At 40.1% G+C, this 27,665-nt stretch overlaps 1 pseudogene; it reads right to left on the reverse strand.

Moving 5' to 3' along the window:
• On the reverse strand, window positions 21,305-24,056 carry LOC110261966 (annotated as a pseudogene).

The raw sequence follows: 27,665 nt of genomic DNA on the forward strand, positions 1-27,665 counted from the left end.
ACAAAAAATGCGATAATCAGGATCATGCATTTTGCAGTTACGGGGAGTAAGAAACAAACTTCCATACACTTTGAGTCATTATGTAGCTTTGCATGTGATTGTTAGTTATAGCAGTAAGCTTTACCTTCGTGCAGGTATTTAATTTGCACAGCAAAGTTGTAAGTTTATGTCGATGGATCCTATGTTACAGGTGAAAAAAACCAAAGTTCAAATAGTTTAATAACTATCCTATGTATTCACAACCATAAAATTCAAACCTGGGCCAAACCTGTAACTCTCAAACTCTAAAATATATGCTCTGTCCTCTATATTACACTAATAGTTTATCCCTCTGCCTCTTAAGGGTAATGCAACTACCCTCGTTCTTTGTATTAATCAGCTTAGTTATATACTGCAGTAGCAAATGACTGAAAATCTGAGCTTTTGACAAGAATGAAATCATTTATGTATGTGTGAGCTTCAGCTCCTGCCGAATGCCTTCCTCATCTTGGGACCCAAGCTGAAGGAGCAACCCGGATTTTGATGGAATAGCATAAGAAAAGAATATAGGTATATTTCGGTGATATTGTGGATTCAGTTAAAAGCCACCATGATAAAGCAAATATCTCAATAAAGCAAATCATACAAACTTTTTGGTTTCCAAGTACATATAAAAACCATGTTTTTACTATTCTGTAGCCTATTCAGTGTGCAATAACATTAGGTCCAAAATACAATGTACGTGCCTTAATTTTAAAAAAAAATACTTTATTGCAAAGTTCCCACAGCAGTAAGTGAGTTAAGAATCTGACAAAGGACTTCCCATCGTGGCTCAGCAGAAACAAATCTGAGTAGGATCCATGAGGTCATGGGTTCAATCCCTGGCCTCGCTCAGGGGGTTAAGGATCCGGTGTTGCTATGGCTGTGGTATAGGCCAGCAGCTACAGCTCTGATTCTACCTCTAACCTGAGAACCTCCATATGCCACGGGTGCGGCCCTAAAAAAAAAAAAAAAAACAAAACAAAACAAAAGAATCTGACTGCAGCAGCTTGGGTATAGCTGCCGAGGCACAGGATTGATCCCCAACCAAGTGCAGTGGGTTAAAGGATCCAGCATTGCCGCAGCTGTGACATAGGTTGCAGCCGCAGCTCAGATTCAATCCCTGGCCTGGGAACTTCCATTGCTGTGGGTATAGCCATAAAAAAATTTTATAAAAAAGCTTTATTGCTAAAAATGCTAACCATCTTCGGTTAGTCTTAGTAGCGACCTCAAAGATCTCTGATCACAGATCACCAGGACAAATACAATAATAATGAAAAGGTCTGAAATAGTCCAAGAATTACCAAAATGAGACACAGAAACACAGAGGGAGCAAATGCTGCAGGAAAATGGTGCCGATAGCCTTGCTCAACACAGGGTTTCCACCAACCTTCAAAAGCACAAAAAACTGAGATACGCCTGGAATGGCAGAACTATATGATGGCTCTTAAATGTTGCCTCTACGCATATTCCACCAGCCTAGCAGGTCTGACCAAAGCTGCTATTAATGAGGTCAAACAGAAAAGGGAAAAATAATTGTGAAAAAGAATGTATTGGACTACTCCCTCACTCTTGGAAACTAAAAGTTCAAAGAATATTATGAGAAAGTTAAAAGAAAATAAATAGTAACCAAATGATGAAAAAAAGTAAAAGAAACAAACTATCAATGAGATTATATATTCTCCTTGACCATCCCCCAAAAAAACTAACAAAGCAGAGATATAAGTGAATTCAACTAGCACACCCGAATAGAAATTACATTTCTGAAACATCCCAATGAATATCTTAGAAACACACACACACACACACACACACACACACACACGTACACACATTCAGGTATTTTACACTGTATGTTGTAGGACAGCTCATGTCAACACAGAGACTATATTACTGAGTGAACAGAACAAGCAAGCCAAAGATATGTTTGCCAATTCATAAAAATTTTCAAAAAAGAAATGGGGGTAAGAGTGGGGACAATGACTGCAGAAAAAAATTGCACCACACAGGCATAGACAAGGAGGGCACGGCTCAGTTCTGGTAGGTGACATTCTCAGCCATCTCCTTAGCTCATAGTCCCACCTATGTTTTCAAATGAAATTTTTTTTTTTTTTGCTTTTTATTTTAGGGCCACACTCACAGTATATGGATGTTTCCAGGCAAGGGGTCAAATCGGAGCTGCAGCCACCAACCTACACCACAGGCACAGCAACAAGGGATCGGAGCCACATCTGCGACCTACACCACAGCTCACAGCAACGCCGGATCCTTAACCCACTGAGCGAGGCCAGGGATTGAACCCACATCCCCATGGGTCCTAGTCAGGTTCATTAACCACTGAGCCACTAGGGAACTGCAGAAGAAATTACTTTTTAAAAGTACGGTCAATCTCAAAACTTTCCTTTAAAACGACACATGCACATGCATGCTCACTGCAGCACTATTCACAATAGCCAAGACATGGAAACAACCTAAATGTCCATTGACAGATGACTGTATTAGGAAGATGTGGTATATATATACAGTGGAATACTACTCAGCCTTAAAGAAGAACAAAATAATGCCATTTGCAGCAACAGGGAGGAACTAGAGACTCTCATACTGAGTGAAGTAAGTCAGAAGGAGAAAGACAAATACCATATGATATCACTTACATCTGGAATCTAATATACAGCACAAATGACCCTTTCCACAAAAAAGAAAATCACAGACTTAGAGGATAGACTTGTGGTTGCCAAGGGGGAAGGGGAGGGAGTGAGATGGATGGGGAGCTTGGGGTTAATAGATGCGGACAATTGCCATTGGATTAGCAATGAGATCTTGCTGTGTAGCACTGGGAACTATGTCTAGTCTCTTATGATGGAGCATGACAATATGAGAAAAAAGAATATATACATGTATGTGTAACTGGGTCACCATGCTGTACAGTAGAAAATTGACAAAATACTATAAACCAGCTATAATGGAAACAAATAAAAATCATTATATAAAAGTATGGTCAATCTATCTCAAGTTATTAGTGTCTTATTAGCATATTAAATCAGACATATTGATCCAAATCTTTCATTTAAAATGTTTGATTCAATTTGCAGGCAATAATGGCCAAACACAGCAGAGGCATTATCTAATTCAGATTAACTTACTTCTCTTGCCCTGTTAAACAAATTGGTCTGACCATCTCTTCCTTCTCTAAAATCATTTTGCGTGTCCTAGTTTCATTGAGTATTTGATAAATGGATGAATGTGAGAATGAAATGGAAATTTCCTGCCTGCCAGCATAATATTTACATATTTAATACTTAGGAAGTTCTACAGCAAGATTCAGGTATTCTATCAAGTTTTGGAACCTGTAAAGAAAACCAAGATGCCACAAGAACAGTGAAAATATCAGTGAATCAGAACTAAACATCAACTTCTAATAAGTGGGAAGACCTAAGAAATCAATCACCAATAGAATAAACAAAATAGTTAAATTCAGCAATCATGTGCAGACCATCTATGAAATAAGTGCAATTATATTTTGATGCTGGTATTCACCATTAGCCTAAGAGCAAGATCCATACCTGTTTTAGCTGGCATATCCTTAGAACTCTGCATATCAATGCCTACAAAAAGAGCTCAGTAAATTCTGCTCAGATCAGAATATAAGAATGGTCCTTTGATTTATAATTATGATTTCACATAAAGTATCTTTGTTAATATTTAGAACACCCCTGAAGTTAGATTTATTGATCTCAATTTTATAGTGAGGAAACTCAATCTAGAAGGAAAAAAATGAGCTGCCCAAGTTCTCATTACTATAAAGAATCAGAATCAAAGTGGGAAAAAAATAGTAGGTAAATACATAAAGTATTCTGTCAGATGTAAGTGCTTGATACCACAATGAAAGAAGCATCACTGGATTGGTTAAGTTGAAGGGTGAGATAAAGGACACAAAATAAGAAATTTATTTCCATACAAAGGAGTCAGATGTTCAGAGGATTTTTTTTTTTTTAATAACAAACAACAGAAGATGACAGGAAACAGAATGAGCTGCAAGGAGGAGTCCAAATATATTTATCAGAACTGAGATTGATGTATCAATAAAGACGGCAGAGTTCCTAATAATGCCAGAAATTATGGGAATAAAATAATCAAATTTCCTCAACATTCTAACAAGGTCAATAAAATGGAAAAAAGAGGAGTTCGTGTCGTGGCGCAGCGGAAGCAAATCCGACTAGGAAGCATAAGGTTGCGGGTTCGATCCCTCGCCTCCTCGCTTAGTGGGTTAAGGACCCGGCGTTGCCGTGAGCTGTGGTGTAGGTTGCAGACTCGGCTCAGGATCCCGTGTTGCTGTGGCTGTGGTCTAGGCCCGCAGCAACAGCTCCAATTAGACCCCTAGCCTGGGAACCTCCACATGCCATGGGTGTGGCCCTAAAAAGAAAAAAAAAAGAGAGAGAGAGAGAGAGAAAGAGAATAAATCAAATGGATGCTTTGCCTTTGCAATACAAATTGTTTCCTAGATTTTAGAAATAATCCATAAAAGCACATCTTTAAGAATGAATGCTAGGTAATAAATATAGAGGGATGATAGGATTGGAGAATAAACCTTTTGCAACCCTAATGAAACAATAAATCTAGGCAACAATCATCAATGGCTGATGAAACAATTAGATGAAGGGCTGTGGGGAAATTATAATGGTAGATCAGCCAACAACATCAGAAGCCACCAATCAATCTTATCACGACAAGAGATAACCAGACTTGAGTTTTCAGATGTGATTCAATAAGAAATACATAGTACTAGCAATGAGATGTTCTTGCTACAAAAGCAAACATGAGTCTGATCGAGCTTCTAGACCTACCTGCTCTTTCATGGAAAATCCAGGGAATCAGAGGACCATGGTAAATGACACATCCTAGAACGCAAGTAGCTAAAACTAGGATGTATGAAATTCTAAAAACAAGGTACCTATTGTCTTCAACAAGTAAATGGCAAGGGAAGAAATAAACAGGAAGAAAGAACTATGACTAAAGAGTCTCACTGTGCACTTTTTTATATATGTCTTCATGTGAACCTTATTTGGGACCTGATTTAAATAATGCCAACAGTAAACAGCCATTTATGAGAAATCAGGAAAATGTGGATCCTGAATGGGTATTTAATAATATTAAGACATGACTGTTAATTTTGAGGGCTGTGATGAGGTTATAAAAATAGTCCTTACTTTTTTCAAAACATATGCTGAATTTTAGCAGATAAAATAAAAGACTGAGGTTTGCATCAGCATGATCCATGGTGGAAGAACGTAAAGATTACGGCTGAAATAAAACTGGCCATATGTTGGTAATTGTCGAAACGGGTTGCTGTTTCTTTACAGTATTCTCTCTTCTGCTTTTATTTTAAATTTTCCATAACGAATGATCAAGAGAGATTACCTAATAAGTTTAGAGAGAACTTGCTATCTCTGTAACATAAAATGAATTTTCAAGGCATGGTGAGGCGTGAGATGCAGCATGGCAATAACTAGTTGCATCCCAAACCTAGAAATCTAGACAGAGGCTCATGCACGATATGGCTGGAAGAGCAACACACTGCTTTCAAGCTCCTCTTATCTCCGCTACCCCGGCTGGTTCTGGTCTCATGAAAACCTTCTCCACTTTCATTTGCCAGTCTCGCTTTGGTCTCCCCCTTTCATATACCTCTATCTCCTGACTCTCACACTGGTCTTCCTTTTCACAGGAATATTTGGAATATTTGGAATCCCCAGGTCACACTGCACCTTTGGATGGTTATCGCCTGGACCCACCTGGCCCGCATCAATATCGCTCACCTATGAGATCCTCAAATTTAACCTGCCTACCCAGAGTCAGCATTGCTTACATTTTGTCTTAACCCTACTATTTGCCTAATTCTGTAATCCTGCCGGCTAATCTTTATCCCTTATGATTTTCAGGGGTCACCTTTTTTCTCAGATCTGTTAACTACACATCCTCTCACCCATATGACCTCTTTGAGACATGGAGCAGACGCCCAGACAGCTTCTACCTTTCGGAACAAAAAAGCAAATAAAAAGGCAAGACTTGATAATCACCTCTCTTACTTGCCACACAGCTGAAAACCTGCCACTTATGCCAGGGTTGGGAGGAAAGAGGCAGCCACTCTTCCTGCCAGAGACTCGCGACCTGCTATCACTCACAACCCTGCACGATGCTATGAAACGAAAACAAGATTTCCATAGCAACCACCTTGCTGCCATCCGGACTTGAGGGAAGCTCTGGGAAACATTTGTTGGTGGTGGTTATAATGATTCACCACAAACTTGGCTGCGTTTCCCCAGGGCCCACCCTCGCTCAGTTGCTCAGTTCTTCTCCGCAGAGTTTCCAATAACTTCAAGGGGATCAGTACAAAGAAAAAGATACCTCCCAATAATCTGGCCTGTTTTTTCAAGAATGCTTATTTTAGCATGACTGGAGATGCAATTTAATTGAAGTCTTTTTTGGGGGGTGGCGGGGGGAGGCAGCAGGGCACCCGTTCTCCTTCTTCATCTTCAGTAGAGAGCATGAGGGAGAAAGGGTCACAGTTTGGCAGCTATGGACAGGCAGGGCTTTCTTTTGTGCAATCCTCAGATGAAAATACTTTTTTATTTACCAAACACTTGAACGTTGTATCTAGTTGCAAACAGCCTTTGGGAAACTAGTAAGCCAGACATCAGGGATTAGATCATAGGGCCTGCAGTACCATTAAAAAGGGAATCATAGAAAATTGGTTGTTTTGAACAGAGTATGATGAAAATCTGGAGCCCATACACCACATTTCAGAATTCTTAGGCTGAGACTCAGATGGGAATGAATCCGAAGAGGTTACAAAGAAAACACCTAAAACATATTCCTCTGGTTATATACTGAGTGGTGTTTATTCTGGATAGAAACACTTACAAAACAGGATTCATGGGTTACTTTAGGAGAAATGTTATGTGACATTCTATGTTTTATAATTTATAAGCATATATGTATACTACATTTAGGTTTGTCAAAGTCATAAAAATGTAATTAGCAATCTAAATATATTTCTACTTCTCTTAATATATACCTTTAAAAAGACAGTAAACCAGAGTTCCCACTGTGGCTCAGCAAGTTATGAACCCAACTAGCATCCATGAGGATGCTGGTTCAATCCCTGGCCTCATTCTGTGGGTTAAGGATCTGGCAATAGGTCACAGAATCAGCTCAGATCCGGTGTTGCCATGGCTGTGGCATAGGGTGTGGCTGCATCTTTGATTCAGCCCCTGACCCTGGTACTTCCATATGCCACAGGTGAGGCCATAAAAAGAAAAAAAAAATTTAAATAAAAATAAAGTCCACTTAGAAATTGTGATTTGCTGTCAAAGCTTTAGCATCTACAATTTTCTCAATTCTGGAAAAACTGTATCTCATGAAAGCTTGGCCAGAAAGTTAGAAAGCAACCTGAGGTGCATTCTATACTGACAGTCAAGGGGCTGGGGTTTTAGCTCTGGTTCAACTATAAACGAACATAGACTAGACTAGAACATAGACTAGACTGTAGATGAACATAGAACATAGCATTTCTGAGCCTCAATTCTGTTGCATGTGAGCAATTTGTGCTTTCTGCTTCCAAAAGGATTTGCATGACTTCATAAATTAGAAAGGTTGTGAAACTTGAGAATTCTAGTTTTAAAAAATTCACAGCAGAAGGCTGACCGTCTAAAAAGATAAATGGGATTAGCTGTTACAGGATTTCTGAAAGAAACTAATTGCTAGATTGGGATGCTGCATTTGATCAAAAGTTTCCTGGTGAAAATAATTTTTTAAAAGAAAAACAAATTCAACAGCAAAAACGACCTGATTCCTGGAAATTGACTTAAATAGGAATTAATTCCTCTCCTGACTATAATAGAGAATCTGGCTAACATTGTAAGAAATATGTCATTTAATCAATTACAGCTTTATAAATGGCAAAGAAACGGTGCTCTCATGCAGGTTTCAATTATAAGCCCTCTCAATAAAGACATTAAAACATAAAAGGATACTGGGATGAGAGACTGTGGCCTAGAAGTAGTGTTCCCTCATGACTTCACCAAAGAATAGAAGAAGAAAAAAAAAAAAAAAAAAACTCTTCCTCAAATATCAGATGCCTTAAGAAAACTTTATGCAAAGCAGCCTTCTGATCAGCATAAACTGTTTTCTCTAACGGATTTGTATTGCATCTAGGCTATAATGATAGCTGAGGTTCAAAATATAAGCCTTAGATATCAGAGATAAAGGAGGTAAACTATTTGTTATGTTGTGGAAAATGCTTGGTATTTTGCCTATAGACAGAAAGCTAATCTGCTCTGTATGCATAGAGATATAAACACCACCCCAAAGTGAGCTAATTAAACAAGGACTTGAAAACTTTCCACACATCTGCACGTTAACTGTGTAGTACAGAAGAGTACTTGCACATGTAGCAATTTATAGGAGTCCTTTCATATTAGGGTTATAACCCTTCATTTGAAATTTCCATTATTGTTCTTGCACAATATCATTTGCGTTTTGACTTTGTATCTGGTGTCTTTTGTCATCTTAAGCTATATTTATTTTTATATGATGAATTCTACTTGCCTTTTCCTTTATGTTCTTAAGTTTCCTATCTTGCTTTCTGCTGTGCTTCCTGTTTTTTTCACTATTTCCTTTTATTGGTTAAGGTTTGGTCCATCTGGAATTTACCTGAACATATGATGCAAGGATGGGATCTAACTTTGTGTCCTTCCAGACAGGCTGCCAATTAGAACAGCACCTTAATTAAATAAACTTGGACTGGGTTCTATTTAAAGTGTAAAAAAGGACACACACTACTTGAAACTTTTTTATTGATATGCATTCGTGTTATGCTCCCTAGAAGAATTTCTGGCCAATAGATCTAGGTGCTTCTTGAAACTTATGCTACTTACAAAATAAAATTACATCACAGAATCAAATGACGCTGACTATCTTTAAGCTTAATATAATCTAAGATAGACAGAAATCATACTTTATTCATTCTGTATCCCACTATGATTCACGGATTACTTTTTATGTATTAGGGATTCAGCAATACTATTTAAATTAGCACTGTGGAAGCAGAGCATGTATCTAATTTATCCAAGAGAAGTGAGGCTATTTTCGAAAAGAAAAGAGGCTCAAACGCAACTACATATGTTCCCCCAGAAAACTCATTTTGCATGTGTGATAACGTCTCATAGTTACTGACAGTTGAGCACACTGATGTGGTTGATGTTTTTATGGCTGCGCCCACAGCATGTGGAAGTTCCTGGGCCAGGGAGCCTTATTAACCCACTGTGCCCGGCCGGGGACTGAACCTGCGTGCCAGAGCTCCAGAGACCCTGCCCCACAGCAGGAACCCCACGTACTACCTTTTCTGTTGAGATTGAAATAAACTTCTATTTAGTTTCTGTGAGCTGGTTTTGTTTTATGCAACTGAAACCAATCCCAACTGAGTCCATTAATCAACGAAACGGATAATGACAAGCAAAAAAAAAAAAAAAAAAAAAGATACATAATACATCATAAAATTGCTTAGAAATAGAATCGTACAATTTCTCACCAATCTGTAAAATAAAAGCCACAGGACTTTTATTATGATATAATTTATCATCCAAACTAGGACTCTTAAGAGTGAAAGAGGGAGTTCCTGTCGTGGCGCAGTGGTTAACAAATCCGACTAGGAACCATGAGGTTGCGGGTTCGGTCCCTGGCCTTGCTCAGTGGGTTGACCCGATCCGGCGTTGCCGTGAGCTGTGGTGTAGGTTGCAGATGCAGCTCGGATCCCGCGTTGCTGTGGCTCTGGTGTAGGCTGGTGGCTACAGCTCCGATTCGACCCCTAGCCTGGGAACCTCCATATGCCGTGAGCTGTGGTGTAGGTTGCAGATGCAGCTCGGATCCCGCGTTGCTGTGGCTCTGGTGTAGGCTGGTGGCTACAGCTCCGATTCGACCCCTAGCCTGGGAACCTCCATATGCCGTGGGAGCGGCCCAAGAAATAGCAACAACAACAACAACAACAAAAAAGACAAAAAAAAAAAAAAAAAAAGTGAAAGAGATCACTAAAGTTGTATAATTTTTGGAAATATTTACTTACTGACAGATAGCTTTATTTGAAAAATGTATTTCTTGCTAAAAAAATAAGGTATTGTACAAATATTAAAACATGTTTAAAAATCTTCATATTAATTATCTAAATATTTTTAATATCTGAATATTTTAAAATGCAAAAAGCAGAATAATTAAATAGCCTTGATATTCATTTACATATTTGATCAATTTCTTAGCCATATCCATCTAATCCTGGGTCACTGGTAATTTTTTCTTTCTTTTTTTAGAGTCTCACTCACGCATATGGATGTTCCCAGCCTCGGGTCGAAGCAGAGCTGTAGTGGGCGGCCTACACCACAGCCACATCAGATCCTAGCCGAGCTGCGTCTGCGGCCTACACCACAGCTCACGGCAATGCTGGATCCTTAACCCACTGAGCAAGGCCAGGGACAGAACCTGCGTCCTCATGGATGCTAGTCAGATTTGTTTCCACTGAGCCGCGACGGGAACTCCTGGTATTTTCCTGACTGATATAATTTTTCTAGTATGCTTTTACTGGTTTATTTGTCTTACTGTGTTTTCCCCCACAAAAGTGCCTACAATCCTCTTCAAAATTGCATTTTATAGTCAATAAATTTTAAAATATTGATACTTTCAATGAACTTTTCTGTGTAGGCATGTATTTTTAAAGTAAAAAATATTCTTACTCCAATTTGAGGCTTTTTTAAACAGTATAAAAAGTTAAATACTTGCTAAGTAACCTGAATTCATAAATTATTTACGATTCATGAATTATAAGTTCATTTTACAGTTTTCCTCTCAATCTTTTACCCAGCTCAATCTTTGATCTAATTCAATAAATTACATTTAGCAAGTCTTTCCATGGTGTCAAGTTCAGTTTTCATAGCAACAACTATTATTGTAATACATTCAGGTAGATTTTTATAATATTTAAGTATGGACCTTAGAAACACAAGTTTAGCCAGCATAAACCAGATTGGGAACAAATACAATTACTCTTGGTCATCACTGTGGAATCTGCATGGCAGAAGTCCCCAATTTGATATAGAAAATATGAAGTTAGAAATATAAGTCTCCCTTTTAAGAAGAGAATTAACTCAAAAAGAAAATTATGCAGTAATTACTAGACTTCTTGTCAGAAGCAGTGAAACAAATTGTCCCTGCTTTGAAATATCTACGGTACCCGGTAATGTACAAAACTTCTTACCAGCTTTGCTAAGATAACATCAATGGCTTTGACACAAATTATATTGTGCTATATTCTGCTGTCTTTTGCTGCCAATATTTTATGACAGTCAGTGTCTAAGGAGAAGATTCCTCAGACACATATATTTTATTTTAAAACATAAGTCCTAACTCCTTCATATATTTTAAGTTTTATAAAATTATGGAAATTACCAATACACATCAGCCTAACTAGTAGGGAAGAAAAAAGAATAGTTCTGAACTTTTGCTCCCTAGTACTTAAAACGAGAGTCTCTTGCAGTAAAAACAACCAGGTATTTTTCAGCAACATGGATGGACCTGGAGATTATCATACTACGTGAAGTAAGCCTGACAGAAAAAGACAAACTTCATAGGATACCACTTATATGTGGAATCTTAAAAAAAAATACAAATGAACTTATTTCCAAATCAGAAAGAGATTCACAGACATAGAAAACAAACTCATGCCTGCCAAAGGGGAAAGGAAGATGGGGGAAAGAGAAATTAAGTTGGGATTAAAATGTACACCCTACTATATATAAAATAGACAACCAACAAGGACCCACTGTATAGCACAGGGAACTATCCTCACTATCTTATAATAAACTATAAGAGAAAAGATTCTGAAAAAGAATAAATAACTCCTTCTACACCTAAAACTAAAATGATATTGTAAATGAACTATACTTAATTTTTTTTAAAAATTTAACTAGGTATTTCTTAATGTCTGCTTTTTTCTGAGTCTTCTATTTCCAAATAAACACTCATATCGTATCCACCAGTCCACACCCATATGAGTAAACAATGCAATAAACAAATGAATGGGGGGAATAGACAAGTTCCCATGCAGAAAAATTCCAAATAATATATATAGATACTCTGCCCTCCAGCAGGTGGAGCATAAGCTTCCCCACCTTACATATTGGCTGCACGTAGTGATTTTCTTTGAGGACGACCGGATGAAAGGGGGATGAGCAAGGAGCAACTTTGCAGGGGATAAACCTGAAAAATCCTACACGGGACATGCCATCAATGTCCACACCAACAGTAACAGGTCACGGGGACAGCAGGTTCTCTTGACATGACGTGATGAAAACGGCACATTACCTCCCTGGCCTTCCGCCAAAATATCCATCACCCCAGCTCATCGTCTTGTGGAAAGCAGTTTGGAAACGCTTCCGTTTTCAATGAGAACAGAGTTCGCTTCATCATAATAAATCTCCTCTGAGGTTTGCATGACCATTCAACAGACAGATCAGTTTATAATTGAGGACACACAGACCTAAGATTTAAACCATTTTTCCTGAAATACGGAATTATTTTCTCCAGGATGAGAGCCAATTATTCAGGACAGTTTCCAAACATTGTCTGTAGCAGGAGAGCTTCTCAGAGGCACAAGCTCAATTTTTTTTTTTTTAAACTAGATAGCCTTCAGTATGGTGATAACTATTTTTTTGGCTGTGTCCACAGCATGCAGAAGTTCCCCAGGCGGGGACTGAGCCCATGCCACAGCAGGGACAATGCGGGATTCTTAATCCACTGAGCCACCAGGGAACTCTACGAGTTCAACTTTAAATGACAGGCCAAGAAGGGGTGTGTGTGTGTGTGTGTGTGTGTGTGTGTGTGTGTGATGAACACACTTTACGAGCTTCTAAGAAAGGCCCTTAGGATAAATAAAACAAGGAGAAGCAATTCTAGTGGCGATGTCTATTCCTATTAGCCGTCCTAGGCCCTGTGACAAGAGGTCTGACAGCTGAGCCTAAAGCTTTCGGGCGAATCCAGCATGAACCACTTGGGTTTTGCTGTCGTGTTCGGTTCTCCCGCGGGGAGGAAGGGTAGAGACGAACAGTGCTTTTCCAGGCAGGGGTGATGGTGGTGCTGGTGGCGGAGACAAGGAGGCCTGACGACGGTAACAGACCGCAGCACATCAAGCCAGTAATCACGACGCAACTCGGGAAAGAAGTCCTCCGTCCCAAGCACGACCTCGGGCCTTGAGGACCCCACGTAGCCACCAAACTTGTGAGAAGAACACCTTCCCATCTCAAATATGAAAAAAACCGAGGTGCAAGTCAATTGTTAAAAAACCATACTAACGATAAGTGACTGACTGCCTGTGCCTTCTCTACTATACAGAACAGCCTCTGAAAAAATACCAGCTTTGGAGTTCCCGTCGTGGTGCAGTGGTTAACGAATCCGACTAGGAACCATGAGGTTGCGGGTTCGGTCCCTGCCCTTGCTCAGTGGGTTAACGATCCGGCGTTGCCGTGAGCTGTGGTGTAGGTTGCAGACGCGGCTTGGATCCCGCGTTGCTGTGGCTCTGGCGTAGGCCGGTGGCTACAGCTCCGATTCCACCCCTAGCCTGGGAACCTCCATATGCCGCGGGAGTGGCCCAAAGAAATAGCAAAAAGAAAGACAAAGAAAGAAAAGAATATAAGCATTTACCTCCCTAAAAAAAAAAAAAAAAAAAAAATACCAGCTTGTTTCTGATGTATGAGTGATTCCTGAATCAATGAGTAGCATACAGGCATTAAAAGGCACTGATTTTACGAGCACTTTGAGCAACACTGGGGAAATGCATTTTTTAATATGGCCAGGTGGCACAGATGCTAACTCTTAGATAACAAGTAAAAACACAGCCGCTAGCCTACTCTCACCGCCTCAGAACTTTTTACCGAAGTCATGGAGAAAAACTGATCTGAAATCCCAGACACGAGAAATAATTTCATGTCAACTACACTGTGGGAGTTCCCCTCGAGACTCAGCAGTTAATGAACCCAATTAGGATCCATAAGGATGAGGGTTCGATCCCTGGCTTCACTCAGCGGGTTAAGGATCTGGTGTTGCCATGAGTTGTGGTCAGAAACGTGGCTTGGATCTGGGGTGGCTGTGGCTGTGGTGGAGGCCAGCAGCTGCATCTCTGATTCGACGATTCCACCCCTAGCCTGGGAACCTCCATATGCCACAGGAGCTGCCCTAAAAAGTTAAAAAAAAAAACAAAACACACTGATGATCAGATCTTTGTCTTTGATCCCCAATCCTGGTAACGTCATTAAGGACACCGTCAGGCTTCAGAAGATACCTTCACTTGAGGTTTCAGAGTTATCAAAGAACACACATGGCTAGAATTAGGGCAGTCGTCACTGCAGCCTGAGCGATGAGCCCCCTCGCTTCAGAGGTAACACAGGGAAGCGAAATAAGAGGTTATTAGCATTCATGATTAAGCCCAGGCTCTGGCTGCACCAAGTGATACAAAATGAGAAAAAATGCCACAAACTAAAAAAAAACTCGAAAGAAAATTATACAAATACAGATAGAGAAGATTCCAAATTACACATATGTTCACAGAGCATTTGGGCTAAGAGATAGAATAATTGGAAACACTGGGTGTCAAGTATCGTCAAAGCTGTGCATGAGAAACTTTCTACCTTCTCCGGGTTTTTCAAGTACGTCACACACATTGAAATTAGTATTCTCTCTATTCTTATAAAAATATGTAAAGAATTTAAGGAAAAGCTCTTCAAATTGCTTCAAACTGCAGGCCTCAAGAAATCCCTTCGTAGACTTTCAATGCATCTTTGGACAGAATACGCTGCGGTCTTTGTAATTTTGTGGAATTCATAAAAGCGCTCTGAAAGGTAAATTGGGCCTTGGTTGTCACAGCAGATTTGTATTCCCTTTTAGCATATTACACTCAATGGGAGCACGACAATCGCCATCCTAAGACTTCGTTGTGGAAGTTTTCAAAAATAATAACCGTCAGCTTTGTTTTCTCCTTAAGAGAAGGGAATTAAAGGCATCAACCTGAAGAATCTCGAAGGTAAGAGGAATATTCATTCAGCCACTCCAACAGTGGGATAATGCTAAAAAAAATTAATAACTTATGGAGACAATCCACGTCGGTCTAACTTTTTTGAGAGAGAAATGGAATTACCTACTGTATCTTTACATCAATTTTCAAAGAATAATTGAGTATTCTAAGAGACCATGTCAAGTAGCATCCTAATTTTAATAATTATAACAGAAAACATTTGTTTTGCTTAACATATCTAGAGTAAAATTTGCTCAAGATCTCACAGCTATTCATTTACAAAATAAGATCCAACCCCATGTACTCAGGTCCCAGAGCCTGTGCTGTTTCTAAAAGAACAGAGTAAATCTGAATTTCAGAAAATTAAAGTCTTCCAGGATCTCCCCTGAGGAATCCTGGGGCGAGGTTCCTGTTTTCTTATAAGGAAACCCTACTAGTTTTAAGTGTGGAGCTGTCGAATATTCCCTGAAATGATGAGATTGATGCTGAGGGTCTCATGGCTGTAAGGGTAAGAAGGAAGAGAATACACAGTCACCTCTGCTGGGAACCAGCATTACCTACTGGAATTTTCACCCTTATTTTTGGTACTTCACTAAAAGGTAGAAGCAAATTAATATAAAGTAGGCGTAAAAAAACAAATGCGTAGGATTTGACTAGATAACAGCTATGACCCAGCCTGGTCCAATGATCCAACATCTAAGGTTAACCTCTTTTTAGCCCATATTTCAGGCACATCTGAGAAGCTCGCGCTCTGATTTCTTGGGCAATACAAAAGGTAAAATATTTCATAACTGACCAAGTCGCACAGTGGAGTAAGATGAGGTCCCCAGGACTACAGGGTTGGGCCGAGAGCCCTTAAACGCTCCCCTGTTACTCCTTCATCTGCTGACAACCCCTGGGAATTTTCCTCTAAGGGAGGTGACGGCAGGTAAAACTGGACAGCAGGCAACAAAGAGGATGCCTGTAGACCAAGTCGCCATTCCTCACATGCACCACCTTCTCTTCCCTCTTAAACTTAGATACCCAGCATTTGCACAGCTCATCTTCAGCCACAGGTAGTCTAAAGACCTTAGAGTGATGATAATCTGAGTCTTTGTGGTAAGAAAACAGTGAAAACACAAACAAAGAAGAGAAGACCGATGGAGTTATTTCTTTCATAAATATCGTTACATGTGATAAATTATTTTCAAAGTTTAAACTACTGCAAATATGTTTCTCATTCGAAAATAAAATCTACGTGTATTCACATATTAGAGAATCTTTTCCCTTTGAGAAATTAGCTTAAGGTATAGTTTCCGTTTGTATGAGTCCTATGTCTTCTAAGTTAACACGTTCAACGGTTCTTGGAAAAATTTAGGTGAAGAGATTGGCTAGAATCCCACCCTTAACGCACTTTACCTGGTCTGGTTACCTCCAAAGCCCTGAAGTGTCACTTCTTTGCTAACTGATTCTCTAGCCTCTGCTTTCAAATAACCTTTGAAAAAGTGACTAATAGAGATTTGTACCTGCCCCCTTCAGAATCTTGCAACAGAGATATCTTAAACACTGCCAAATTAAAACCTTAAAGTTGTATTATTTTATGGAGAAAAAATATCACATACAGATAATACTGACATAGTGATATATTCCTCACTGGCCCCTGACAGGAGATCTTCTCTGATAGAAAAGCCATCTGCTCTGCTGCACGGAAGGATGCACAGCCCAAGTTAAAGGGCCAATGCAGAGGACAGGAGCGCAGACAGGCACCTAGCCTTCCGGGTTGAATAAGAGAGCCAAATGGTTGTCAAAGGCAAGTTTTTAGATAAAAACCGAGAAACCAAAGGCTCCCTCACTTCATGTCCTAGCGGAAGAGTCCAACCTGTCTTTATCATTCAGTTTTTCCTCAACACAGAATACTGTATTGCGCTGAGCTATGGACTTAGAATCACCATCCTCAAAAGCCCAAATACAAAGTCAATGGGTTAGAATAGGTGCTGCCAATCTCAGAATTTCCAGGAGAGTTCAATGTAAAGACCACCTAAGCAAACTGTCAGAAGTGGGGATGGGGGAGAACCACCCTAAAGCTGGGTTTATTTCTTTGTTTGTTTGGAAGGAGCATAATAAAGAAGGTTAACAGGACCTTAGGATGTAAATGTTTGCAACAGCTACAGCAGTATCATCTCTCCACCCAACTTGGTTGCTTGGTTCCTCTGAAGCACCAAGCAAGGCAGAAACTGGCTATGAATTGTCTAAAAATTCAAAAGTATAAAAATGCAAAGTCTCTGTATTTTTTTTTTCTTTTTACAGTCACACCTGCAGTATACAGCAGGTCCCAGGCCAGGGGCTGAACTGGAGCTGCAGCTGGCAGCCACAGGCACGGCAGCACTGGATCCTTAACCCACTGAGCAAGGCAAGGGGACAAACCCACATCCTCAAGGACATTATATGGGGTTCTTAACCTGCTAAACCACAACAGGAATTCCTGCAAAGTCTTTAAAATCTACTTCTGGTCATATATCTTTATTTGTAGTAGCCGCTGGAAAGTTGTTGGGCTTTCTATTAAAGTATAACGTAATTTTTTTCAAAAATAAAATACCTTTTTATTCAGGACACCAATGACTTTGAGGTAGACGATGCCCTTATAATGAAGGTATTAGGTACTGTCGGGAGACACGTTTCTACAATCTTTTCTTAGCCTCTTTGCTTCTATTTTCTATGCTGAAAACTCCATCTTGTCCTGCTTTACTTTACCCCATATTCCTGCTTGAAAAACAGTCACCGTGCTGGGAAACGACTTCAGCTTAAGAACAAAGACCTAAAGGCATAAATTATTCATAGGGTCAGCTGAATGAGGACATAATGTGTGGGTCTAGGCATGACGACGGACCTGTGCAGATTGGCTCGACGTTTGCACAGCATGATACGTCCTGTTAAAAGAAGAGAAAGAGGAACCTCTTGGCCCCCAGGGGTTAGGAGCAGTCCTTAGCAGAATATGCATCAGCAAAGAGAACCGAGGTGCAAACCTAGGCACCCTGGGTTGCCGCAGATAGGCCTGCCCTTTGCAGAAGCACAATGGTGATTCTCTAGATGCTGTGCGTAGATAGTTAACGCAAGCTTCCTCAAATGCTAATGACTGTTAAATGCCTAAAGGGCAGAAGAAAAGCTTAACCATCTACCAGCTCTGCGACTTTTAAAATAATAAAAGAACTTTCAAAAAAAAAAACAAAACTATCCTGTACCTACAGCCCCCTTTTTGCTTGACGTCATCCTCAAGAGCACAATAAAAGCAGTGTGGTTTCTTGAGGCAGTGCCCTTGGTCCCTGAGACCTTGAGTCCCCTGGTCCCACCTTTACTTAAGATAAATGTCTCTCGGTGTCTTGTTTTCTGTTTTGTTTTGTTTTGTTTTAATTGGCCACTGTTGTTTATTCTTGGTAATAGTAAAAGAAAACTTAACAAAATAAGTTGTGTACTCAATCATGTAAAGACATTCCAAATATTTCATGGAAACACCCTAAGGTGGTCAATATAGAAATCGAAGCGTTTGGGACCTAGACACTGAAATAGCATAATTACCTCCCATTTATTATACATGTCAACACTCCCGAGTAGTTCATGGACTTTTAACTGCCTTACTTTAACAATGGAATATTCTTGACATCATTAAAAATCTGTAGTCTAATGTTTTCTTCCAGTCCTCATGCTGTCCATGAATAACCCATGGTCTAGTCCAGGCCTGTAGAACTCACAGCCATGTCCCCAAGCCCCCCCCACCCCTGAGCCCTCCCCACCAAGTCCATCAAGCCTGGCTAGGTCCCTTTTCAAGCTGAGTGATAGAAATATTTTACACTGTATTCTATACATGGTGATAACAAGGTAAAAAGAGACACACTTCTGGGAGAAATCCATATTCTCTAGACGGTGAAAACGTTCAAACCAATCTTTATGTTTTACGTTATTCTGTTGTAAAACCTTTTGAATCTGTTTGTCAGGAATTATTTGACTGCCCTGGAATCCTGCAACAGGATCCAGGACGCCAGGTAAACTAAGGCTGAGGCAGAATCAGACTTACGGGGGGCTCTGTGGCCCCACTCGCATCTTCCTATATGACTTTTCGCAGGTGGGATGCCTCCTCCCTTCAGAGCATTCTCAATAAGATGGACTTGGAGGGGCCAAGAGAATATATGAAATTCAGTGCTGCTGTAGAATAAGTCAGAGCCTAGCAATGGCTCATAATTATACTCCCATTGTCATTGTTTTCTTGTAACATAAAAGATTAGCTGATTTTTAATGGCCCTACATAACCTACTGAAAGACTGCTCAAATTAGCAACTTTCTTTTTTCTGGTTTGGTCCTTGTATATTCTTTTTTTTTATTTTATTTTATTTATTTTTTTTTACAGAATAAAATACATATATTTAAACACAATTACATTCACACAGATTATTATATCATGGATCTTAAGAAACAGATTAAGTGACTCCCTCTGGAGAAGTGGAATGGAAAATATGCTGAGACAAATAGGAAATTCATTCTATACTTTATCCCATTTTGTATGGCTTTCATCTTTACTATTTACCATTATCTATTACATTTCAATTTTTCTGTAAAAATTAGCATTATATTAAAATTATGTATATTATGCAGCTAAAATTTATAAATAAGAAAGCCTTATATACCATTAAATATTTTATATAGCATAATAAAAAGAATAACTTTGCTGGTAAGAATAACAAAAATAATACACCCTCTGAAAATAAGTAAAATATAAAATGCATAAATTGGTTAAAAAACAGTATAATTATATAAATATGTCTTCACAATTGGTTACATCTTATTGATTCAATATAGGCATTACACCATTCTAGGTGATGTGATAAGCAAGACATTATAGACCTTACATTGTACCATGGAGAGAAGTGGTTATTAATAATATAATTGTAGAACTGTATTATTTAATTGTACAGTTGCATTATTGAATTATAATTATCATAAATTCTTTGATTGGAGAGGAAATCAGAATCAGATGTAAGAAGACTTCAGCATTCCAAGAATGATGTCAAATGACCCCCTTCCTGATGGATTATGCACTTATTTACTATGAGATATATTTCTTCTCCAGAGATTCCTTGTTTGAGTATCAATTGTAGATTTTTGGTTTGCAGTTATTCCGAAGTTTTGATATTAGTCTATATGTATATGAGATTTTTTTAAGTTGTTGTTCTCTAAATTGCAAGATATACTAAACATGATGAAAGGAAAAAACCTCCAACCAAGATGACTCTACCCAGCAAGGCTCTCATTCAGGTTTGAAGGAGAAATCAAAACCTTCACAGATAAGCAAAAGCTGAGAGAATTCAGCACCACTAAACTAGCCTTACAACAAATACTAAAGGAACTTCTCTAGGCAATAAAGACAAGACAGCAACAGGAAACAAAAATTCCACAAATGACAAGGCTCACCAGTAAAGGTATATATACAGTAAAGATACGAAATCATCCATGCACAATTATACCATTAAAATCAGAAATCATGAGAAGAGGTGGGTCCAAATGCAGGACACTGGAGATGAACTTGCAATTAAGAGAACAACTCGGTGTCTTGCTTTATGTTAACTTTCTCTTAAGTTCCACAGCACCCGTTCTTTAGCCCTCACCTGCTGAGCTGGTCTCGGCAAGATATAAAATACAGGAGTTCCCGTCGTGGTGCAGTGGTTAACTCCGACTAGAAACCATGAAGTTGCGGGTTCGATCCCTGCCCTTGCTCAGTGGGTCAAGGTTCTGGCGTTGCTGTGAGCTGTGGTGTAGGTCGCAGACGCGGCTCGGATCCTGCGTTGCTGTGGCTCTGGCGTAGGCCGGCAGCTACAGCTCCGATCAGACCCCTAGCCTGGGAACCTCCATATGCCGCAGGAGCGGCCCAAGAAATAGCAAAAAGACAAAAAAAAAGAAGTGAATCTGACTAGCATCCATGAGGACGCAGGTTTGATCCCTGGCCTTGCTCAGTGGGTTAAGGATCCAGCGTTGCCGTGAGCTATGGTGTAAGTCGCAGACAGAGCTAGGATCTGGTGTTGCTGTGACTGTGGTGTAGACCAGTGTCTACAGCTCCAACTGGACCCCTAGCCTGGGAACCTCCATATGCCACAGGTGCGGCCCTAAAAAGACAAAAAAAAAAAAAAAAAAAAAAAAAAAAAAAGATGACACAGAAAAAGCAAGCACTAATGTGAAGTTTTCCTTTCAATTCAGATGGAAAATTAGGAACACTTCCAATTCAGAATTCCAAACACTGAATCCAGGTGTGTCCTGCTGTGACCTCAATTCCTTGACTGAAGACGAGCTCGGAGGTCAGTGGAAAGGATCCACGTTCTGTTGGACCGCAAACCACAAAACGGGTGGCCCCGAAAAAGCCAGTAAAGGCACACTTGAGCTGCATGTGATTGTTCCTCCTTGATGTTTGTCCAGCTGTTCAGGATTTGGATTCCTAATGTCTTCTTCAGCAATTTACTAATTCTTTGTTGGTGGAGGGGCTGGGATGTTTCTCCACACAGAGACTGATCTTTGTCATAAATCGCTGTTAGAATGAGAGCAGCTCAGCCACACGGCCACCCCTTCCCCAGTCTCTAAATCCTCATCAGTGACAACCCCACACAGGCGAAGACAGAAACACGCCTCTGAGTCCTCGTCATGCTGGAAGTCCTCGATCTCCACCTCGGTGTCCTACACCACCTTTGTCACTGAGGCCAACGAAGAGCTGTCACACTCCTCTACCCCAGCTGAATGAGAGACACCACCGGTTGGTCTAACCTCCGAATCGGGGGCCAAGCCTGCTGACACAGTCACGGCGCCCTGGCACAGGAACTCCAAAGTCTAAACTTAAACATATTTGCTTTTGAAGTTGTTATGAATTACCAAACAGATATGGAGACCATGAATGAGTCAATTAGCCTCTTATGTTTTTGAATCTTTCACTAAGTTGTCAATGTCACAAGAAAGAGTCCACTTTAATAATAAACATACATAAAGTAAAATACGTCTGGCCTTTCCACGTTTTCTGGCTCCAAAGCCAAAACAACTAAGATAAGAACAATTATGATAACATTGTGGTTAGAAAGTATGTTTATTCATAGAGAGCAAAGTCACATCTCCCTGAAACTGAAATCTCATTTTATTAAGCTAGTTCAGTACGAGGGATCCTAAATCCTTTTCTCTTATAAGGTGGCCAAACCTTGCATTCTCCACCTTTTATTTCAGGTAGTTCATCTTCTGGACACCAGTCTGACCTTAAAATTACCCCCAATTACATGTAATTTTGTTTGATTTGGCCCATCATTCCAGCCCGCCCTCATTCTTTGCAGTGCTGGGTCTGCCATCCACCTGCGTTCTCCCCCTTAGCTGTGGGCCATTCATAGGCTTGCTGTGCATGTGTTCTGATGTCCTAGGATTGTGCTCCTTGGAATAGTAGAGACCAAAGGTAGAGAACATAAAAATCGAACTCTATAAAGTGTGACTACAAAGTAATGCTTTGAGGATTGGCAATGTAATTAGAATATCTGTGTAGCTTCCAAAGATTTATGCTTTCATATTTTTCTCCCAGCTTCACTGAAATATTATTGGAAAATAACTTTGTGTAATTTTAGGGTGTGCAATATGACAATGTGATGTACAAATAAATCGTGAAATGATTACCACAATAAGGTTAGTTAGCACAACTACATAAATTTGTGCTTTTGAATGCATTTATCCTGACAGGTTTGCTTTACGGTTATTTAAATTATCTTACCATATTTGCCTCCTTTATTGAGAAGCCAGTTAGTCAATGTGTCATTACTGAAAGATAATCTACCCAGTATGGAATAGTAACTGTAAAATTTAATACCAGGTAAGTTAAATATTAGTAAATAAAAGACAAGATACATGTTCGAGCCCAGCCTCAACAGTAACAAAGTCCACTAACATTTGGATCCAACTCAAGAGATGAAACCAGACTACTGACTGTGAGCGCACAGCCATCAGGGATGGGATACTGCACCATTCAAGGAGGAGGCAGGCTTGGGAGACACAGCTAATGCAGGATTTGAGAGAAGGTCATGATAAGAAAGTCTCAGCTAAAGAGATGAAGGCTGAACGGTGAAATTAGACAGGAATTAGAGCTGAGGTCTGGGCAGAATGATCAAAAAAAAGAACTAGACAGAATGTGTGAGCCATCCTGAATTCCTATGATAGAAACAAAGAGTTGTTAGGGGAACCAATCCATTAAAGCTAATTAAGAAAAACAGCAGAGGAGTTCCCGTCGTGGCGCAGTGGTTAACGAATCCGACTAGGAACCATGAGGTTGCGGGTTCGGTCCCTGCCCTTGCTCAGTGGGTTAACGATCCGGCGTTGCTGTGAGCTGTGGTGTAGGTTGCAGACACGGCTCGGATCCTGTGTTGCTGTGGCTCTGGTGTAGGCTTGTGGCTACAGCTCCGATTGGACCCCTAGCCTGGGAATCTCCACATGCCACGGGAGCGGCCCAAGAAATAGCAAAAAGACAAAAAAAAAAAAAAAAGAAAAGAAAAAGAAAAACAGCAGAGGAGTTCCCATCATGGCACAGAGGAAACGAATCCGACTAGGAGCCATGAGGTTATAGGTTCGATTCCTGGCCTCGCTCAGTGGGTTAAGGATCCAGCGTTGCTGTAAGCTGTGGTGTAGGCCACAGACATGGCTCAGATCTGGCATTGCTGTGGCTCTGGTGTAGGCCAGCAGCCACAGCTCCGATTAGATTAGAGCCCTAGCCTGGGAACTTCCATATGCTGTGGGTGCAGCCTTAAAGGGACAAAAGACAAAAAAAAAAAAAGAAAAGAAGAACAGCAGAGTATTTACAGGCTGCTAGCTCCTTAGTATGACACATGTTCAATCATCTACCTGAAATGGGAGGACTGGATCTTACGTTGAATATGACCTCACAGGAGCCCTCAGGCATGGGGAACACGGTAGGCTGGCAAAGTCCCAGCAGGTGTCAGCTGCAGGTATGCAGCATGCTCACCTGGTACAAACATACCCATTAAGGTCATACCTTCAGCTGAGTGGCTCTTGACACCTATACAACTTTAATTAAAAAACAGGTGATATTAACTTTAATATTTTATTTAACTTTATATATCTAAAAAGTGTCATTTAAATGTACAATTGATATTAACAATTAATAAGACATTTTACATTTTTTCATACTGTCTTAAAAATCCCGTGTGTGTTTATATTCACAGCCCCTATCGATTTGGACTGGCCACACTGCAAGTGCTGAATGACTACATGTGGCCCGCAGCCACCATGTTACACAGTGGGGAGCTGAACTGTCACTCAAATATGTCTGTTGCATCCTTCAATTGTGTGAGAGAACAAAATAAGGACAACTAACTTCTGTAGATCACATCACAGTCAAAGGACTGCACTATCCTAGGATCCAAAACAATAATGCACGGTGTCGAGGTGACAAACGTTACCCCTTGCTGACAAGTGAGAGAACGTAACAACTTAACATCTTCCTAAATGAGGCTCACAATCCTAGCAAGAAACTAGGAAATTTGGGTTCCTAATTTCCTTCCACCCACAAATGAGGCTGCCTCAGCGATCGAATGACTTGCCAAAGGCTAGGCAACATGTCAGCTGTAGAGTAGGAGCTAAAATCTGGGCCATTCTGCTCCTGGATCAAGGCTCTACTACTATTAACAACACTGCAGAGGCCCCCAGACTTAAACACACAGCAATGAAGGCTCTCTTTCCCTGCAATTGGTCTGAAAGTAGGTACAAACTGCACTGTTAAACTTTGGGTTCTTCTTTGCTGAGATACTGACCAAGGAATATTCAAAAGTGGTGTGTAATTCTTCAGCCCTCTCTTCTCATTTATATGACACAATTGTCACAGGAATATTTTAATTGACTTTTTTTGTGTGGTTTTGTTTTTTTGTTTGTTTGTTTGTTTTGTTTTTTAGGGCTATACCCGTGGCATATGGAGGTTCCCAAGCCAGGGGTTGAATCAGAGCTGTAGCCGCCAGCCTACACCACAGCCACAGCAACAAAAGATCCGAGCCACCTCTGCAATCTGAACCACAGCTCATGGCCACACCAGATCCTTAACCCACTGAGCAAGGTCAGGGATCAAACTGGCATCCTCATGGATACTAGTTGGGTTCGTTAACCACTGAGCCACGACGAGAACTCCATTAACTGACTCTTCTTTTTTTTATGGAAAGAATAGGCACCTTGCAATTTGTAGAGAAAGGATTCAAGACAAATTGCTAAAAGCATTTTTTATGTAGTAAAATCCACATGACTAAGCAATAATGTAATCCCATTTTGTAAAACAATCCATGACAAAGTGTTGCTCTGTAATAATGCATTTGAATAAATACAATGCATATCTATCATATGTTTTTATAATTATAATAACATACAGAAGAAAACACAGTAGATTATTACACTGGGGTTGGGAGAACTATTTGGTAGAGAGTCAGGAAGAGAAGATAGAGGCAAACAGAAAAGAAAAAAGAAAAAACTGAATCTACAATAGGACCCTGTTTATATAAAATATAAGCATATATATGTACACACATATATGTATACAGATACATATTGTGTGTGTATTTATATAGATCATATACATACACAAAGGTATACATTATTTTTTTTTTTTTTGTCTTTTGTCTTTTGTTGTTGTTGCTATTTCTTGGGCCGCTCCCGCGGCATATGGAGGTTCCCAGGCTAGGGGTTGAATCGGAGCTGTAGCCACCGGCCTACGCCAGAGCCACAGCAACGCGGGATCCGAGCCGTGTCTGCAACCTACACCACAGCTCACGGCAACGCCGGATCGTTAACCCACTGAGCAGGGGCAGGGACCGAACCCGCAACCTCATGGTTCCTAGTCGGATTCGTTAACCACTGCGCCACGACGGGAACTCCTACATTTTAAATAATCTCTTTACAGTTATGTCTTATGAACAGTTTGTAGCTGAGAGCTAGAATGATTGATTCGTTTTTTAAAATCTGAAGCAGAGACTTGACAATTTGGTCACTGGGATTTTAGGAATACAAAATTTTACTAAATCCCATGCAGTTCAATACTTCCTCTGAAAGAAAGATTCCATAAACGGAAAAATCAATCAGGAGAAAACATTTATTGAGCCCTGACTGTGTGCCAAGCACTAGAGACACAACAGTGAAGAAGACGAAGTCCCCCGTCCTTGAAGAGTTTACATTCTAATGTGGAGAAGCAGGCAGTAAACATAGAAAAATTGATTACGATAACTTCAGGAACTTTTTTTTTTTTTCTTTTGGCCATCCCCATAGCATGAGGAAGTTCCCCAGGCCAGGGAATGAGCCCATGCCATAGCAGCAACCAGAGCTGCTGCAGCAACAATGACAGATCTTAACCCACCGTGTCACAGGGAACTCCAGATTCAGGAACTTTTAAGTGTGCTGAGTAAACAGTGACAATTTGGTGTAGGTTTGTAACACTAAAAATGATGAGATGCAGTCAGATTCAGTACATAACTTGGCAACTGGACTTGCTCGTAGATTCAATGTGGACAGGGAGGGGAAAAGAAGATTTAAGAATAATTTCCATGTTTTTGGCCTGAACAACCACTGGGTAGATGATGGTACCATTTACTGATATATGGAAGGATTGAAAGAGTATAGATTTTTTTTTTTCTTTTTGAGAAAACTAACCCTAACCCTAAATAACTGTTCTTTATTGACCATATCAGGTTAGAGAAGCCAAGAAGACACACCAAGTGAAAATGTTGAGTAAGCCGTGAGAGGTATTTCCTGATGTTCAAAACAGAGGTCAGGATGGAACCGAATATTTGAGAGCCCTGAACACCTAGATGGTATTTAAAGCCATGGGAATAAACAGGCTCTCCTGAGAAACATGTGGGTAGAGAATATCGGAGGCTGAAAAAACGAACTTGGAGGCACTCAAACATTTAGACATCTGCTAAAGGTAAGAAGATGACAAACTTAAGAACAATTTCAGAAAGCAAAGTAATCAAGAAACGCAAGTCTAGACCAAAAGAGGAGGAAGGCAGACTGAAGACTAAAAGCAGACTATGTGGCTATAACGATAGGCACGTGGTAAAAAAAGTAGGTAATTCCTGCTGATCACATCTATTTTCTCTAGTAAAGAGACGGCAAACTCATCAATTGAAATTAAGACAGAATAATCACTTTTTGAGGTGGAAAGAGAGAAAAGAAGGTATCAAGTAGTCATGTAAGGAGGATAAAGGTGGATTGACCAGAAAAGAAAAATGGGATTTTCTGACAGCGTTAAGGGCTTTAGAGACCTGGGGTCATAACTCTGAAGCAAGGTCGGCCAGCATCGCAGTGAGATTGGTATCCGCAATATTCAGCTGCTCTGGTACAGGGCTAGGATGCACAGATAACCAGGCTTAAGGAGGGCTCACGTTTGATCAGGTGCATACAATGGGGTGGGTGAGAAAGTCCAGAAGGTCAAGGATGTCAGCAAATGGCTATGGTGTCAAAACACACAATCTAAGTTGGAGAAAAAGGGAGGGGGGATGTTAAGGGGTGACAA

The sequence above is a fragment of the Sus scrofa genome, chromosome 8 (assembly GCF_000003025.6).
Source record: "Sus scrofa isolate TJ Tabasco breed Duroc chromosome 8, Sscrofa11.1, whole genome shotgun sequence".
Classification (NCBI taxonomy): Eukaryota; Metazoa; Chordata; class Mammalia; order Artiodactyla; family Suidae; genus Sus; species Sus scrofa.